Source organism: Phyllobates terribilis, unplaced genomic scaffold, assembly GCF_046119375.1.
Source record: "Phyllobates terribilis strain yellow unplaced genomic scaffold, ASM4611937v1 Scaffold_13__5_contigs__length_258822181, whole genome shotgun sequence".
Lineage (NCBI taxonomy): Eukaryota > Metazoa > Chordata > Amphibia > Anura > Dendrobatidae > Phyllobates > Phyllobates terribilis.
Window position 1 is genome coordinate 129,188,732 of NW_027362773.1, and position 17,662 is coordinate 129,206,393.

At 44.3% G+C, this 17,662-nt stretch overlaps 1 protein-coding gene across 3 annotated transcripts in view; it reads left to right on the forward strand.

Annotated features, from left to right (window-relative positions):
- LRRC56 (leucine rich repeat containing 56) overlaps positions 1 to 17,662 on the forward strand; it is a 75,626-nt gene that overhangs the window by 1,435 nt on the left and 56,529 nt on the right. For all 3 annotated transcript variants that reach the window (XM_073658635.1, XM_073658633.1, XM_073658634.1), the window contains exon 2: positions 2,438 to 2,580. The gene's annotated coding sequence lies outside the window, so the exon portion shown is untranslated. The remainder of the gene's footprint in view (positions 1 to 2,437; positions 2,581 to 17,662) is intronic.

A 17,662-nucleotide genomic window follows, 5' to 3' on the forward strand; every position in this document is an offset into this window, starting at 1 on the left:
TTCTCATGCGTAAAAAGTCGGACCGTTCTTCATCAGTGTTTGGTCTGTGTCTAAGGTTTTACCGTTAACGATTTTCGCCTATATAAAAATTAATAGATGTATAACAAAGCTTCTCCTATACAATACAGGGTTAGGGTATTTTCATCTTGCGTTCCGGCACCCGTTCGGTGACCCCGTCAGGACTTATGTCCGAACTCCCTCGCAAAACCAGCACCATTATAGCTTATGGCCCCGTCAACACATACGTCCAAATCCCATTTTACGGGGGGGGGGTCGGACATATGCCCAGACGGCAACCGAACGGGTGCCGGAACGCAATGTGAAAGCACCCTTAGTCATGGACAGCACACGCACTACGTACCGAGGCCATCCTTGTGCTGTCTGTGATTTTCATGGACCCATAGACTTGTATGGGTAATATTCATCAAAGATTTAGAATACATACAGACATATGTCTATGATTTTTGAAAATACACAGTCCACAAAAAACAGGGAAATGTGAATACCACCATAGACTATAATGCGTAAGTGTTCTGTCTATGAAAATCTTGACTAGATCACGTACGTAATTCATGGTCGTCTGAATGAGGCCTAATAGTCACTTTAATGTTTATGCCTTAATTATTTAATTTGAGCCTTTTTTTATTTAACTTTTCTTGGATTTGTCTGCGTTTCTTTTTTTGTTTGACAATGCAGGCTTGGGTTTCCTTATCTAGATGTTGCAGCCTAATTCATCATTTGCAAATTTTCAGAATGTCCCAACATTTTTGTGTTATTGTACTCCAGTACCCTACTGGAGAAGAAAATCTGTTTTATTTTTGTGCAGTTAAAGGCCAACGTGTGACATTTTACATTTGGATCATGTGATGTTTTGCGCTAAAAAGGTGCATAAAAGGCAAAAGAAGAAAAAGATCAAATTTCATTTTGCGTAGATTTCCATCAACCCGCATGCGCCATTTTGATGAATTTGGTGCAAAAATTTTAATGAATACAAACAACAAGACAAAAAAGAAAAGTCACTTAAAAAAAAGTAAATGTTAAATCAGGTCCTCATTCTGCACAAAAACACAGATGGAAACACGTGGAAACTGCCTCAATAATGGTCAGGTTTCTTCGTTAAACCACTTCACTACCTTTGAAGTAAAGCGGTTAAAGGGAACCTGTCGGGTGATTCATGCTGTCCAAAACGCATTCCCAATATTTAGAGAACAAGAGGATAGGAGGGTAAGTTGAACTTTTTATTTTTTGGAAATTCTCCTTGAATCACTGATAAGCTCGAACCCAAAGGTCATGCGAACAGAAAGTCTTTTTATGGCCGATTCCAATTATGAAAACCGCCTGAAAAGGTGCTAACTAAACACTCAACAGAATGATCATATGCATCTTTACGTAAAAACAACTTGCTGTTCATACGTTCAGTCTTTTGAGCATCTTTTAACCGCTTAAAGGGGTTGTTCCATGAACAAATTTCATTTTAATCAATAGATCTTGGAATAATAATAATTTCCACAATTGGATGTGTTTAAATAAAATGTCCCTGTGCTGAGATAATCCTATAAATGTCCCCTGCTGTGTACTGTGTAATGGCTGTGTCTGACCGTACAGGAACATGGTCTGATCATACCACAGCTCCTGGACAGGGGAGGAAGAAAAAGAGTATAGAGACAGTACAGCACGGGATTGCAAATAATTCTTTCTTTGAGGGAAAACATTTTTTTTAAAAACAGGCAGGGAAATGCTTTTTCTTACAAAAATAATCAGCTGTGATCCCTTAATGTAATGCCTGTATACTCTTTTCCTTCCTCCCCTGCCCAGGAGATGTGGTATGATCAGACCATGTTCCTGTACGGTCAGACACGGCCATTACACAGTACACAGCACGGGCACATTTATAAGATTATCTCAGCACAGGGACATTTTATTTAATCACATCCAATTGTGGAAATTATTATTATTCCAAGATCTATTGATTAAAATCAACTTTAAAATTAACTTTGTTTGTGGGAAAACCCCTTTAAGATTTACAAAAGACACCAATTGAGTAAAAGTTGTGATTGAACCATTGTTCAGGTACTTTCCGCTCTATACTTTTTAACAGAAATCAATAGGCATCATTTTGAGGTTTTTGCCAGAGCTTTTGCTTGGAAAAAAAAAAAACACTAGCGGGTTCTTCACTGTTGAATGGAGTTAAAAAAAAACAAAAAAAAACTGGAAAACACCAGTAAAATGGACACCATAAAAATGCTGGAAAAAACGTTAAAAAAAAAAATCTGCGTTCAAAAACATTGAAAAATTGTCAGGAAACGAGCCAAAAAATATCCTTCAGGAAAAGAAAAACGTTGATGTTTACCGATGTGTTCAAAAAGATGTTGTGTGCACAAATCCTAATGGTTATTTCTATCACACTTTGCCATTTACATTTGTATTTTGATTTTAGTCCAGAGTAAAGCGGAGAACGGGACAGGAATAAGACATTTCCATCTGAAAGCACATAACAGAGATTTATTGTAACCACTGAGAGGAGGGAAATTATGCAGCAGCGATGTGAAAAACATCTGCACTGATCAGGTTTTCTTGCTGGTAAGTAGAAGACATGACTGAGACATTTCCTGCTCAAGCTTATTGTAGAATCCAGGCACAACAAATCGCGTCCATTTCTGACGCCATAAGGGACTTTTTGTTATTATTGGACTGGTATAACATGTTATACATAGTCAACATGAGTCCTGCTGGGTTTTAAACACTAAGGGCATTTATTAGATATCCATAGTATGATAGGTTGGGTTCCCACCTTTGTCACCCCCACTAATCGGAAGAACAGATGGCTTGGCTGTTTCTGTAATTCCTATACAGGGTCAATGGAGGGTCGGACATACAACCATATATCGACTAGGCATGCAGGGGATTCCCATTAGGCCACGTTCACACGTTCAGTATTTGGTCAGTATTTTACATCAGTATTTGTAAGTCAAAATCAGGAGTGGGTGATAAATACAGAAGTGGTGACGTGTTTCTATTATACTTTTCCTCTGATTGTTCCTCTCTTGATATAAAATACTGAACGTGTGAACGTGGCCTTACAGATAAAATACGTAATAAAATATTGTTCTGTGCATGAGGCCATATTCTTCCAACAGTAATAAATCAGAATATTTCTCCATAGCATAGTCCTGCATTACATATTTGCGGTGCCTAATGATTTGGATGCGTACCAGTCACCTAGTCACAATCGGCTATCTCATGTTCAGGCATGTCTACTAATCCTGCCTCGCAAATGACCTTTGTTAGACTGTTATTGATGGGTGCTATGATTATAGTCAGCGACCGCTAGTCAGGACAAATCCGAAAAAAAAGAACTAGAAGGATTGCCCGTTATCTAACATATACACTAATAAGCCGGACAGGTAGTGATGGTTATAGAGTTGGTGCAAATTGATTTGCAGGAACCTGATTCAATGGCCATTTCAGTTATCTGTGATCCATGAACGAGAGCCCTGAGGACTGCCTGTAATCTGACGGCAATCATGGCTTTACTTTTGATTAGCTGGCCTGTCGCGCCTTCACATGACATTATGGTAGGCTGGCTAATCAAATGAGGAGCCAAGGATGCCATCAGATAAGAGATGGTTCTCAAGGCTTCCGTCCATGAGCCAAGGATTACTGACGTAACTGATGGACCAGGTTCAGCAAATTGATTCGCACCCACTGTAGATGACCATATAATCATGCCAATTAACAATCATCGATCCAAGCTATTTATGCCAGAGATGAGATCTTTATCTAATGACCTTTAACAGATCCAGCCCCATTAGTTGAAATCTGCAGACAATTGGATGCAATGGTGGTCCTACACATGAACTTAAAGATGCCTGAATAACATTCATTAAGGTTGTAACTATTCCTCCTGACTCCTCCATATACATGCATGCTTGGCTGGTCCGACAGTACATATGTTCTTAATCTAGGGAGATAGGGAAGAGGTGTCTGACAGCATTTATCTACCACTAAGAAGCGCAGTCAGACAGCCGTAAAAATCGGATAGAGATCGGAACGCTGTGCGCGGACTGGCCGGCAGCTCTTCTGTCCCGAGCATGACAGCTGTATAGAAATACAGTGTATGGAGCTGTCACGCTTGGGTCAGGAGAGCCACCGGCCAGTCCGCGCACAGCGTTCCATTCTCGGTCCGATTTATACAGCCACTGACTTCACCCTAAAGCAAAGGATCTGGCATATTCAATATAAACATGGTACTGTACTTCTTTTCCCAAAATCTGCCATTGATGGAGAGTCAAGACACCTCTACACATATTGGATTGTGGGCTAATCCCTCTAAAATCAATGGCTTCAACCAAAATTCATATAATGCCTTTTCTGCTACTAAAATGATCTGCAGATAAATATGTCATGTCTATGGCCAGTTTTAAGGTGGCCATACACCTCAGACAGCTATCAGCCTAAACCTATTATTATTATTATTATTAAATATTTATATACCGCCATTAGGTTCCATGGCGCTTTACAAGTGTAGGGGCTGACGGGGACATGAACACGAGACATCAAAAGAGGCGCACTGGTACAGTAGGGTAGGGGGTCCTGTCCACAAGGGCTCACAGTCTATTCCTCCCATCTCCCCCATACATATGGACACTCAGCAAGGATAAGCATGCATGTGGCAGAAGAGAATGAGCTGCTGCCAGCACTCACTAGCAGCAGCATTCCTTCCCTAGAGACAAAGGTTTGGACATATTAAAATCCAATATGCCAGGATCTGATTCTTTCCCCCCACCCCCACCCTCATTGCCATCAGGAGAGATCCTGGTGATCAACATACACTAGATGGTCGGCCAATAAAAGTACAAGAAACAGCACAACGCCATTCCCTGGAATTTGTATCCCAGTATCAAAACTAATATTATTTTTACAGCTAAACAGTCAATGCCAATAGTTTTAATTTAGACTTCATGGAGGAGGTATTCGTCTGTAGGTCCACGCCAAGATCTGCTGCATTGATTTCTGCATTGTTTTACTTTAGTACTTCTGTGATGCTCTCTAAAATTTCCCCAGGGAGTTTTAAGTATTTTAAAGCGTATTTGTGGTTAAGGGCCCTGCAGAGACAGAGCTTAATGCACAGAAGCTTTTATGATTGTGTGTCAGCAACCTGGTAGCTGTAGCTGCAATGGGTCTATCCTCATGAGCTGAAACTCATGTGCCAAGAGATCTACTAGATACAATTCATTAAATCACCTCTTTGGAAATATAGTATATTCTGTCCGCAATGCCTTAGGACGGTATGCGCTAACCTGGTCCCTAAAACTAGTCTATCCCTGTCAGTCGGATTACTTCTGAAGGTGGAGACGCCAGGTTCTCATGCCTTCCTATGCACCTATATCAACCCTGATCTTTCCCCTCCCCCACCCAGGGAGGTGGGAGGCCGAAGTGTATAGGAATACGTTAACCAGACAAACAAGGTAAGACTGGCAGGGATAAATGAAAACAACAATAATACAAAATGCACTAACCAAACAGAGTAAAAGATAGGGGAGCTAAAGGAAGGAGAAACCAAATAGGAGTAGATGAGGATGTGCATACAAATAAAACTCCAAGCAACAATCTCCTGAACAAATCGCCTAACACCTACTCCAACCTCAAACCAGACCCCCCTGACTATAAGAGCTTACACGTCACAGAAGAGAGAGGACACCGCTGACCATAAGAGCTTACATTCTACAGTAGAGAGAGAGGACTCTGCTGACCATAAGAGCTTATACTCTACAGGAGAGAGAGGACACAGTTGATCATAAGAGCTTACACTCTACAATAAAGAGAGGACAGAGCTGATCATACTTATACTTATACTACGTAACTTATACTATGTAGAAAGAGAGAGGACCCTGCTGACCATAAGAGCTTACACTCTACAGGAGAGAGAGGACACAGCTGATTGTAAGAGCTTACACTGTACAGGAGAGAGAGGACAGAGCTGATCATAAGAACTTATACTATATAGAAAGAGAGAGGACCCTGCTGACCATAAGAGCTTACACTTTACAGAAGAGAGAGAGGACCCCTCTGACCATAAGAGCCTACACTCTACAGGAGAGAGAGGACAGAGCTGATCATAAGAGCTTATACTATATAGAAAGAGAGAGGACCCTGCTGACCATAAGAGCTTACACTCTACAGAAGACAGAGGACACAGTTGATTGTAAGAGCTTACACTCTACAGGAGAGAGAGGATACTGCTGACTGAAAGAGCTTACACTTTACAGGACAGAGAGATGACACAGCTGATCATAAGAGCTTACACTCTACAGAAGAGAGAGAGGACTCTGCTGATCAAAAGAGCTTACACTCTACAGGAGAGAGAGGACCCCACTGACCATAGGAGCTTACACTCTACAGGAGAGAGAGGACCCCACTGACCATAGGAGCTTACACTCTACAGGAGAGAGAGGACCCCACTGACCATAAGAGCTTACACTCTACAGGAGAGAGCGGACACTGTTGACCATAAGAGCTTACACTCTACAGAAGAGAGGGAGGAACCCACTAAATGTAAGAGTTTATACTATGCAGAAAGAGAGAGGACCCCGCTGACCATAAGAGCTTACACTCTACTGGAGAGAAAGATCAAGGGGTCACTCACGTGAGCATATAACTGAGGCGCATGCTATCTGATGCTTTGTCAGATAGCACTCAGCCCAATGTTGTACTGGGACAGTGCAGATCTACATTTTTTTCTCATGTCAATTTGATATCAGAAAAAAAATCGCAGCATGCTGCAAGTGGCTCTTCACATCGGATCACATGCGTCCATTCAAGCCTATGGGTGTCTGTATAAGATCAGACTGCACTCGGATGTCATCTGAGTGCAGTCCAATTTATGAAGACATAGACAATGGAGAAGATGGATAAATTAAATTCTCTTGTCTTCTCCGCACCTGTGGTACGATTATTTTGGGGTTGCGTTCAAGAGCATCTTTTGGCACTTTTAATTGGTTTTAGATTTTTTTTTTTTTGTCACCTAAAGTGTTTATTATCTTCATGTTGATGTATGTGCAGCAGTTTATAGCAGTGTAATTTTTCTTTTACTCTGTTGTATTCTGTATATTCAAACACTTGATAGTACTCCAGAATCTTTAGCTCAAGCTGTGCCCACAAGTGATGAGTGAGCGTGTTCTGTTAAACCTTTCGGCGGGCATCCTCTGAGGCTCGCCGAGTATTTGCAGCGTGCTCGAATGTTATTTTAGTGACACGCCCCCTGGGCCTTGTGGAGAACCCGAACCGGGCCTTTTGTGGGATGCTGGGGGTTGTAGTCTCCGCGTGGCGGTGACCCGGTCCATGGCTCAGGGTGGTCAAACCAAATGGCAGTCTATTTATGGTTTTTTGTTATTATTTATAAATTGTCCGACTACGCCACCCGTGGATTGCGGTCAGGATGAACCGCCGCTGCAGGGCAGACCACTGAGGCTGGTGTTGTGGGTGCAGCAGAGTGTAGTACAGAGTGTAGCCTCAGGGCAGTGTATGCGGAGGATGGGGGTGATGGTGCAGGAGTAGCAGTGACGACACAGAGTCAGTGATGCAGTCCAGGGTCTTTACTCACAGTTCTTATTATCCAGGCCACTTCTGCAGGTAACGGCTGCCCACGTCGTACTGTGTTCACCAGGTGAGGTGCTCAGCTGACTCTCAGGTATCTCCGGAGTGTTTCACAAGACCCCCTTTATGTGTCCTTCCTCTGGCCTGTCGTACTCCACCAGATACCAAGCTTCTGTCCAGCTGCCTCGGGCCTTGGCGGGCAAACGTGCATTCCATTTCCCTGGACCCTATATGGTGCCTTCCTAGCGGGTGTAGCGAGGGGCTGCGCCACTTGAAATGTCGCAGCCTCCGGTTTCTAGCTGAGGGTAGTTCCCCGCCTCCACTAGTTTCGGGGACCGGTCTCCCCCCTGGCCTGACCCCTCTACACTGGTAGATACGGGCGTATGGTGGCTTCCAGCCGGTCCACACCCCTGGGGTCCCTTCTTTCCTCTGTCCTCCTGGAGCCTCCTCCCCTCCCCTTCCTTCTTCCCTCTTCCTTCAGGCCCAGGCCTCCTGACAGAGCCTGTCTGTGGAGCAGAGCCCATGCAGCAACCCTGCTCCCTGTCTTCTCTCTGTCTTGGGCCTCTCAGGCTAGGCCCGCCTCCTGGAGCAGAGCTCCACAGAGCCCTGCTCCTGCTCTTTTCCTCCTCTGACTGGCTGCTGCTCTAAGATGGCCCCCACCTTTTATATCTCTCTCTGTGCACCCAGGAACTGCTTCCTCTCTGCCCCTGCACTACAGGGTTCCCCCTTCCTAGGTGTTCCCTCCCCCCACTCCAGCCAGGGACAGGGACTGTCGTGCCCAACTTAGGGGCATATCGGTCGCCCTGCCCCCCGGAAATGTGGTGTAGTGCATGCAGCTGTCGGGGTCCTGATCCACACTCCATCCTTACCTGGAAGTGAGATATCACACATCTAGGTGAGATGCAATACCTCTGTAGCAACCGAGCCCTCGGGGCGCCACATTAGAGTCACTGTGTGTGCATGATTTGCGACCGTTTGACAGCTTTAATACATGTGAGGAATGCCTAACAAACAAGCATTCCTCACATGTATTAAAGCTGTAAAACAGTCGCAAATCATGCACACGGAGTGACTCTAACATAACATTTGAGCACACCGAAGATACCAGGAAAACACCCGAGCATCCTCGTAAATCTCGAGTAACGAGCATTCTCTCTCATCACTTGTGCCTACCAATCTTTCTTAGGTATTATAGTCTTGATGAAGATGTTTAATAGTGATGATCGAGTATGCCTCATTAACTCTTTCAGCAAGCACACTTGGATGCTCGCCGAGTATTTTCACGTGCTCGGCATTTCATTCATTGTCGCCACCCCTGCAAGTGTTACGGCTGTTAGACAGGTGTGACACATGCAGAGATAGCCTGTTCGCTAGGCTATCTCTACATTTGTCACAGCTGTCTAACAACCATGACACTTGCAGGCATGGCGACAATGAATGAAACTCCGAGCATGCCAAAATACTCGGCGAGCACCCAAGGGTTAATGGGGCATACTCGATTATCACTAATGTTTAATTAATTAAATTGTGTTCTCCTAATGAATTTGCTGTATCTCTTAACTGCTGTGGGTAATTGCCAGAAATGTTGTCTAGTTAACCCCTTTACCCCCGAGGGTGGTTTGCACGTTAATGACCGGGCCAATTTTTACAATTCTGACCATTGTCACTTTATGAGGTAATAACTCTGGAACGCTTCAACGGATCCCCCTGATACTGAGATTTTTTTTCGTGACATATTGTACTTCATGATAGTGGTAAAATTTCTTCGATATCACTTGCGTTTATTTGTAAAAAAACTGAAATTTGGCGAAAAGTTTGAAAATTTCACAATTTTCAAACTTTGAATTTTCATGCCCTTAAATCAGAGAGATATGTCAAACAAAATAGTTAATAAATAACATTTCCCACGTGTCTACTTTACATCAGCACAAATTTGGAACCAAAATTTGTTTTTGTTAGGAAGTTATAAGGGTTAAAAGTTGACCAGCAATTTCTCATTTTTACAACAAAATTACAAAACCATTTTTTTTAGGGTCCACATCACATTTGAAGTTACTTTGAGGGGCCTTTATGATAGAAAATACCCAAAAGTGACACCATTCTAAAAACTGTGCTCAAAACCACATTCAAGAAGTTAATTAACCCTTCACGTGCTTCACAGCAATTAATTGAACGTGTAAGGAAAAAATTAAAATTTAACTTTTTTCACTAAAATTTTACTTTAGACCCCAATTTTTTTATTTTCACAAGGGTAACAGGAGAAATTGGACCCCAAAAGTTGTTGTGCAATTTCTCCTGAGTACACTGATACCCCATATAAGGGGGAAAGCCATTGTTTGGGCGCACGGCAGGGCTCGGAAGGGAAGGAGCACCCTTTGACGTTTTCAACGCAAAACTCGCTGGAATTGACAGCGGACACCATGTCGCATTTGGAGAGCCCCTGATGTGCCTAAACAGTGGAAACCCCCCACAAGTGACCCCATTTTTGAAACTAGACTCCTTAAGGAAGTTATTTAGATGTGTGGTGAGCACTTTGAACCCCCAAGTGTTTCGCAAAAGTTTATAACGTAGAGCCGTGAAAAAAAAAAACATTTTTTTTCCACAAAAACGATCTTTTAGCTGCAATTTTTTTATTTTCACGAGGGTAACAGGAGAAATTGGACCCCAAAAGTTGTTGTGCAATTTCTCCTGAGTACGCTGATACCCCATATATGGGGCAAAGCCATTGTTTTGGCACACGGCAGGGCTCGGAAGGGAAGGAGTGACGCTTTGGAATGCAGACTTTGATGGAATGGTCTGTGAACATCATGTCACGTTTTCAGAGCCCCTGATGTGCCTAAACAGTGGAAATGCCCAACAAGTGCCCTCTTTTTGGAAAATAGACCCCCCCCATTAAATTTATCTAGATGTGTTGTGAGCACCTTGAACCCCAGGTGCTTCACAGAAAATTATAATGTTGACTTGTGAAAATAAAAAAAACATTTTTTTCCACAAAAATGTTAAAAAAATATTTTTACAAGGATAATAGGAGAAAGTGGACCTCAAAATCTGTTATCCAATTTCTCCTGAGTACGCTGATACCCCATGTGTTGGAGAAAACTACCGTTTGGGTGCATGTTAGTGCTCGGAAGGGAAGGAGTGACGCTTTGGAATGCAGACTTTGATGGAATGGTCTGTGGGCGTCATGTCACGTTTTCAGAACCCCTGATGTGCCTAAACAGTGGAAATGCCCAACAAGTGCCCCCTTTTTGGAACTGATTCCTGATTTGTGAATATTATAATGTAGTGTCATACGTCAGTTGTGTAGAACAACCTGACGAACACTACACAACTGACATAGGACAACCTGACGAACACTACATCAGTTGTGTAGTGTTCGTCAGGTTGTCATACGTCAGAAATGAATTTAGTAGTGCGTAGAAGTATGTTACCTTCTGAAACATTCTTTCATGCACAGGCCAGGTTTGTCGAGGCAGGTGTCACATTGATAAGTGGTGTCCTTGCGTATTCCCCTTTTGGAACACACTCGGCACCTCTTTTGTGACTTACCTTTTTTCCTGTTTGAGGGATCTCCCCTGGGAAATGTTGGCCTGGTACAATTCGAGGTCCTTCAGTTCCGGAAGTACTGGGGCCCGCTCCGTCACCACTGCCAAATATCAGGGCTTGATCACTACCCCCTGAAACTGAAGGTACGACGTAGAAGCAGGGCTGTGGAGTTGGTAAGCCAACCCTCCGACTCCGACTCCTCAATTTCCATGACACCAACTCCAACTCCACGACTCCGACTCCCTCATACATGGCTCACGTTTAAATTATAAATTTACTGTAGCACAGATTCATCTCAGCTAAAAGTCTAGACCCTTAGATCAGGAATAGGACAGACATATATAGGTCATTTCATAACTTTCCCAAATTATTATTAAAAAATATTCCCCACAAACTGAATTGAACTACTGTACCCAATTTATTATATATTTCAGGAGTCGGAGTTGGTCCATTTTATACCAACTCCACCAAAATGGGCTCCGACTCCAACTCCACAGCCCTGCGTAGAAGTCTGGCCTGCACATCGTGACAGAAGGAAAGCGTTGCGCATTGCCATCTGTACGATGTGCACGACCAGCTTCTTGTACCACACCTTGGCCTTTCTCAAAGCACTATACGGCTGGAGGACTTGATCAGAGTGATCAACTACTCCTATGTACTTGTTGTACCTCACTACACAGTCTGGTTTGACGATCTGTGTAGAGCAGGGGTCTCAAACTTGGCTAAGTATATGGGCCGCACATAGAAAAAAATGTGAATTTGAAGGGCCGCATTCTTTGCAGGATGATATGAAATTTTTAATGATACCATATTGTTTTTTCTATACACCTTTTGGATCATTTTTTGAACATTTTTGGCTTTTTTTATTTTATTCTTTTAAATGGCATTCATTTTATGGGCTATGGTACAGTTTTATAGTTTTTACAATTTTACAGTTTTTACAATTTTTATTTCCTTTCTATGTCCCCTAATTGGCCACATAGTGATTTTTTTCTTACAATTAGCACCATATAGTAATTCTGACCAACTTCTTATAGTAATTTGCCCATCTTGTAGTAGTTTACCCATCTTGTAGTAATGTCCCCCATCCTTGTCCGCATCTTGTAGTAATGTCCCCCATCCTGGTCCCCATCTTGTAGTAATGTGCCCCTGCTGGTACCCATCTTGTAGTAATGGCCCATCCTGGTCCCTGTCTTGTAGTAATGCCTCATCCTGGTCCTCGTCTTGTACTAATGTGCCCAACCTGGTCCCCGTCTTGTAGTAATGTGCCCATTTTGGTCCCCATCTTGTAGTAATGCGCCCATCCTGGTCCCCATCTTGTAGTAATGTGCCAATCCTGGTCCACATCTTGTAGTAATGTGCCAATCCTGGTCCACATCTTGTAGTAATGTGCCCATCCTGGTTCCCATCTTGTAGTAATGTGCCCGTCCTGGTTCTCATCTTGTAGTAATGTGCCAATCCTGGTCCCCATCTTGTAGTAATGGCCCATCCCGGTCCCCGTCTTGTAGTATTGCCTCATCCTGGTCCTCATCTTGTAGTAATGTCCCCCATCTTGGTCCCCATCTTGTAGTAATGTCCACCATCTTGGTCCCCATCTTGTAGTAATGTGCCCATCTTGGTCCCCATCTTGTAGTAATGAGCCTCATCCTGCTCCTAATCTTGTAGTAATGAGCCTCATCCTGGTCCCCATCTTGTAGTAATGTGCTCATCCTGGTCCTAATCTTGTAGTAATGTGCCCCCTGACGAAGGGAAGACCGAAACGCGCGTCGGGGCATTTCTTGCTCCACGTGCGCACCCTCCTTATAGACCCCCATACCGCCTGACTGCCCCGTGACCGCTTGACATCCCTGGTATGTACACAGTGGTTTTTTGTGCACTATAGCTTTAGGTAGTGAATGGCAGCAAGAACTATTTAGCTGATACATTTATGGTATTGGGACACTGCAGTGGACATCTTATGTTCTAAACTAGTATTAAATAATATTGTTATACCTGTTATTGTATGAACATACAGTACAGACCAAAAGTTTGGACACACCTTCTCATTTAAAGATTTTTCTGTATTTTCATGACTTTGAAAATTGTACATTCACACTGAAGGCATCAAAACTATGAATTAACACATGTGGAATTATATACTTAACAAAAAAGTGTGAAACAACTGAAAATATGTCTTATATTCTAGGTTCTTCAAAGTAGCCACCTTTTGCTTTGATGACTGCTTTGCACACTCTTGGCATTCTCTTGATGAGCTTCAAGAGGTAGTCACTGGAAATGGTCTTCCAACAATCTTGAAGGAGTTCCCAGAGATGCTTAGCACTTGTTGGCCCTTTTGCCTTCACTCTGAGGTCCAGCTCACCCCAAAGCATCTCGATTGGGTTCAGGTCTGGTGGCTGTGGAGGCCAGGTCATCTGGCGTAGCACCCCATCACTCTCCTTCTTGGTCAAATAGCCCTTACACAGCCTGGAGGTATGTTGGGGTCATTGTCCTGTTGAAAAATAAATGATGGTCCAACTAAACGCAAACCGGATGGAATAGCATGCCGCTGCAAGATGCTGTGGTAGCCATGCTGGTTCAGTATGCCTTCAATTTTGAATAAATCCCCAATAGTGTCACCAGCAAAGCACCCCCACACCATCACACCTCCTCCTCCATGCTTCACCTTGGGAACCAGGCATGTAGAGTCCATCCGTTCACCTTTTCTGCGTCGCACAAAGACACGGTGGTTGGAACCGAAGATCTCAAATTTGGACTCATCAGAGCAAAGCACAGATTTCCACTGGTCTAATGTCCATTCCTTGTGTTCTTTAGCCCAAACAAGTCTCTTCTGCTTGTTGCCTGTCCTTAGCAGTGGTTTCCTAGCAGCTATTTTACCATGAAGGCTTGCTGCACAAAGTCTCCTCTTAACAGTTGTGGTAGAGATGTGTCTGCTGCTAGAACTCTGTGTGGCATTGACCTGGTGACCTGGTCTCTAATCTGAGCTGCTGTTAAGCTGCGATTTCTGAGGCTAGTGACTCGGATAAACTTATCCTCAGAAGCAGAGTTGACTCTTGGTCTTCCTTTCCTGAGGCGGTCCTCATGTGAGCCAGTTTCTTTGTAGCGCTTGATGGTTTTTGCAACTGCACTTGGGGACACTTTCAAAGTTTGCCCAATTTTTCGGACTGACTGACCTTCATTTCTTAAAGTAATGATGGCCACTCGTTTTTCTTTACTTAGCTGCTTTTTTCTTGCCATAATACAAATTCTAACAGTCTATTCAGTAGGACTATCAGCTGTGTATCCACCTGACTTCTACACAACACAACTGATGGTCCCAACCCCATTTATAAGGCAAGAAATCCCACTTATTAAACCTGACAGGGCACACCTGTGAAGTGAAAACCATTTCCAGTGACTACCTCTTGAAGCTCATCAAGAGAATGCCAAGAGTGTGCAAAGCAGTCATCAAAGCAAAAGGTGGCTACTTTGAAGAACCTAGAACATAAGACATATTTTCAGTTGTTTCACACTTTTTTGTTAAGTATATAATTCCACATGTGTTAATTCATAGTTTTGATGCCTTCAGTGTGAATGTACAATTTTCAAAGTCATGAAAATACAGAAAAATCTTTAAATGAAAAGGTGTGTCCAAACTATTGGTCTGTACTGTATATGGAGACACCATCTATTATTATTACTCCGAAGTGATGGTCCTCCTGCTTCTATAGATTATAAATTAATGATTTTTATCATGTGGAATATAGGATCTATTTTGGAGGTTGCCATGTGGGGAGGGTTATTTTAAAGCTTCACATATTTTCCGCACTTACCCCTTTTGTATGCTTTTTGATGATCTACAATAAATTTGTTAAAAGAATATTTTCAAATTTGGAAGGCTCTGGTTTCGTCTTTTTTCCTTGTTTTTTTCTGGTCCCCATCTTGTAGTAATGTGCCCAACCTGGTCCCCATCTTGTAGTAATGTGCCCATTCTCGTCCCTAACTTGTAGTAATACCTCATCCTGGTCCCCATCTTGCAGAAATGGCCCATGCTAATCTCTAACTTGTAGAACATTCAACTGAAAAGAATCAAGGACTTTGGCGGCCCTCAGGACCAGGCCGCAACAATTATGGGGGCTCTGGTGCCTGCGGGCCGCATTAAGCACCCTCAGGGGCCGCATGCGGCCCTTGGGCCACGTGTTTGAGACCCCTGGTGTAGAGGAACCTCGTACAGTGCTGAGGGTGCTGCCATCACCATGTATAGTGGTCAAGAAAAGGACATCCCTCTTGTCCTTGTACTTGATCACCAGCAGGTGGTCGCTACATTGGGCTCTGCTCTCAGCCCTTCTGAGCATCTGCCCATTTAGTGTCTTTGGGAGGCCTCTGTCAGGCTGTACATTGCGCAGAGAGGCACTTGAAGAGAGGGACACTGGTATAAAAGTTATCCACGTAGAGGTGATAACCTTTATCCAGCAGTGGGTGCACCAAATCCCACACAATTTTCCCACTCACTCCCAGAACAGATCGGCATTCAGGGGGTTCAATCCGGGAATCCTTCCCTTCGGAAACTCTAAACTTCTGAGTGTATCCTGAGGTACTCTCACAAAGTTTATACAGCTTGATTCCGTACTTGGCCCTCTTACTGGGCAGGTACTGCCGGAATCCAAGCCGCCCCTTAAAATGGATTAAGGACTCATCCACTCAGATGTCCCTTTGGGGGACGTACTTGTTGTTGAAGTGCTCGATGACCGGCCGAACTTTGAAAAGACGGTCAAAGTTCGGGTCATCGCGTGCATGACACCTTGCATTATCGTTGTAATGCAAGAACTTGCGGATGGCCTCAAAACGTGTCCGGGTCATGACTATTCGGAACACTGGAGTGTTATACAAAACGTCAACACTCCAGCATTGCCGAATTTGTGGCTTCTTCAGGATCCCCATATGAAGGAACAGGCCCCAAAACGTCATCATTTCTACTGCGTCTACAGGAGACCAGTTAGAAAATGATGAAGAGGAGTTTTGTTCCAAAAATTAATGATCGTGCATATTAGCTTGGCCCACCATGAGGTTTACAAAATCCTCAGAGAAAAAGACTTTGAAAAAGTCTAGTTCTGTGAGGCTGATGGTGTCAAACTTGATTCCTGATTCCGCCACGAAATCCGGAATCAGTGGCTCATAATTTTCGGGGGGCGAGGTCCATACGGGGTCAGTAGTGGGGGGCACTGGTTCATCTTCTCTCCTGGGACGACTGCGTGGTGGTTCAGCAGCACCTGAGGAGAAAGAGGAGGAGGAGGAGGAGGAAGAAGAGGAGGAGGACGATGACTAGCCGTCAGAAAAATAAAGGGAGGTGGGATCCTCGCCCTCGCTGTCAGTGTCGGAGGCAAGGAAAGCGTATGCCTCCTCCTCTGAATAGCGAGTTTGGGATGAGCGGGACATTTTTTTGTTATGTATGTGGTGCGTGTGCGTCAGTACTTTATTTAGAGTGTGTGTGTGTGTGTCAGTGTGCTTGGTGTGAACTTTTTTTTCTGAAAAAAAAAGGAAAAACCGTAGGTGGTGCAAACAGCGAGCACGAGTGCGGATCGGTCAACTATGTCACCGATCAACGCTCGGTGACTGCTGGATGTGCGCACGGATGTGGTGCAAAGGAGGGGGGGAGTGTAAAACAGCGAGCACGCGCACAAGTGCGGATAAGTGATCGGCGATCACTGATCAGCGCTCGGCTGCTGCAGGAAGCACGAAAAAAAACCTGACAAAAGTCGAGCGATCAAGTACTGATCAAGTAATGATCAGCACTTGTTGACTGAAAGAGGGACGGGAAGGGGGGAAGTGGGAGAGGGGGATTGGGGTGGATGAGGAGGGATCAAAAAATCCTACTTACAGTTGTCGTCTGTCAGATGTTTTCTGTAAGATGTCTTCTGTAGCAGCAGCAGGAGTGACAATTGTGGTGTCACAGGCTTCTGTGGCACTGCAAGGCCCAGCACGGCGCACAATCAGACAGTGCGACCACCCTCTACAAAAGTAAAAAGGTTAGTGGGAATAAAAAGAGGGACGGGGGTTGGAGTGGATGAGGGGAGATGAGAGATGGACTTACCAAAGTCTTCTCAGTTCTTCTTTCAGCAGCAGCAGGATCAACAGCAAGCTCTTGAGCAGGATCCACAGCTTACCACAGCAGCAGGAGACAGGAGACCGGAGCAGGACACCGAGGACAGGCGACCGGAGCTGGTATGAGAAAGGTCTTGTGGTGTCACATGTGCTTCTGTGGCACCACAAGGTACAGCACAGATTAGATCAGCAGTGTGACCGCTCTGTAGAAATCCTCACCAAGTGTGAGGAGCAGCAAGGCGGTCACAGGGGGTGATAGGGTGGTGACAGCCAGGTCACAGGCCGGTCACCACCCGGTCACCTCCCAGTCGGGCACTCTCATTAGTGCGACCTATGTCATCATCGATCGCTCCAATCAGAGCCAGCTGGGGCCTGGGCACTCATCACTGGGGGTCACAGGGAGGTGACAGGCAGGTCACAAGCCGGTCACCGCCCTGTGACC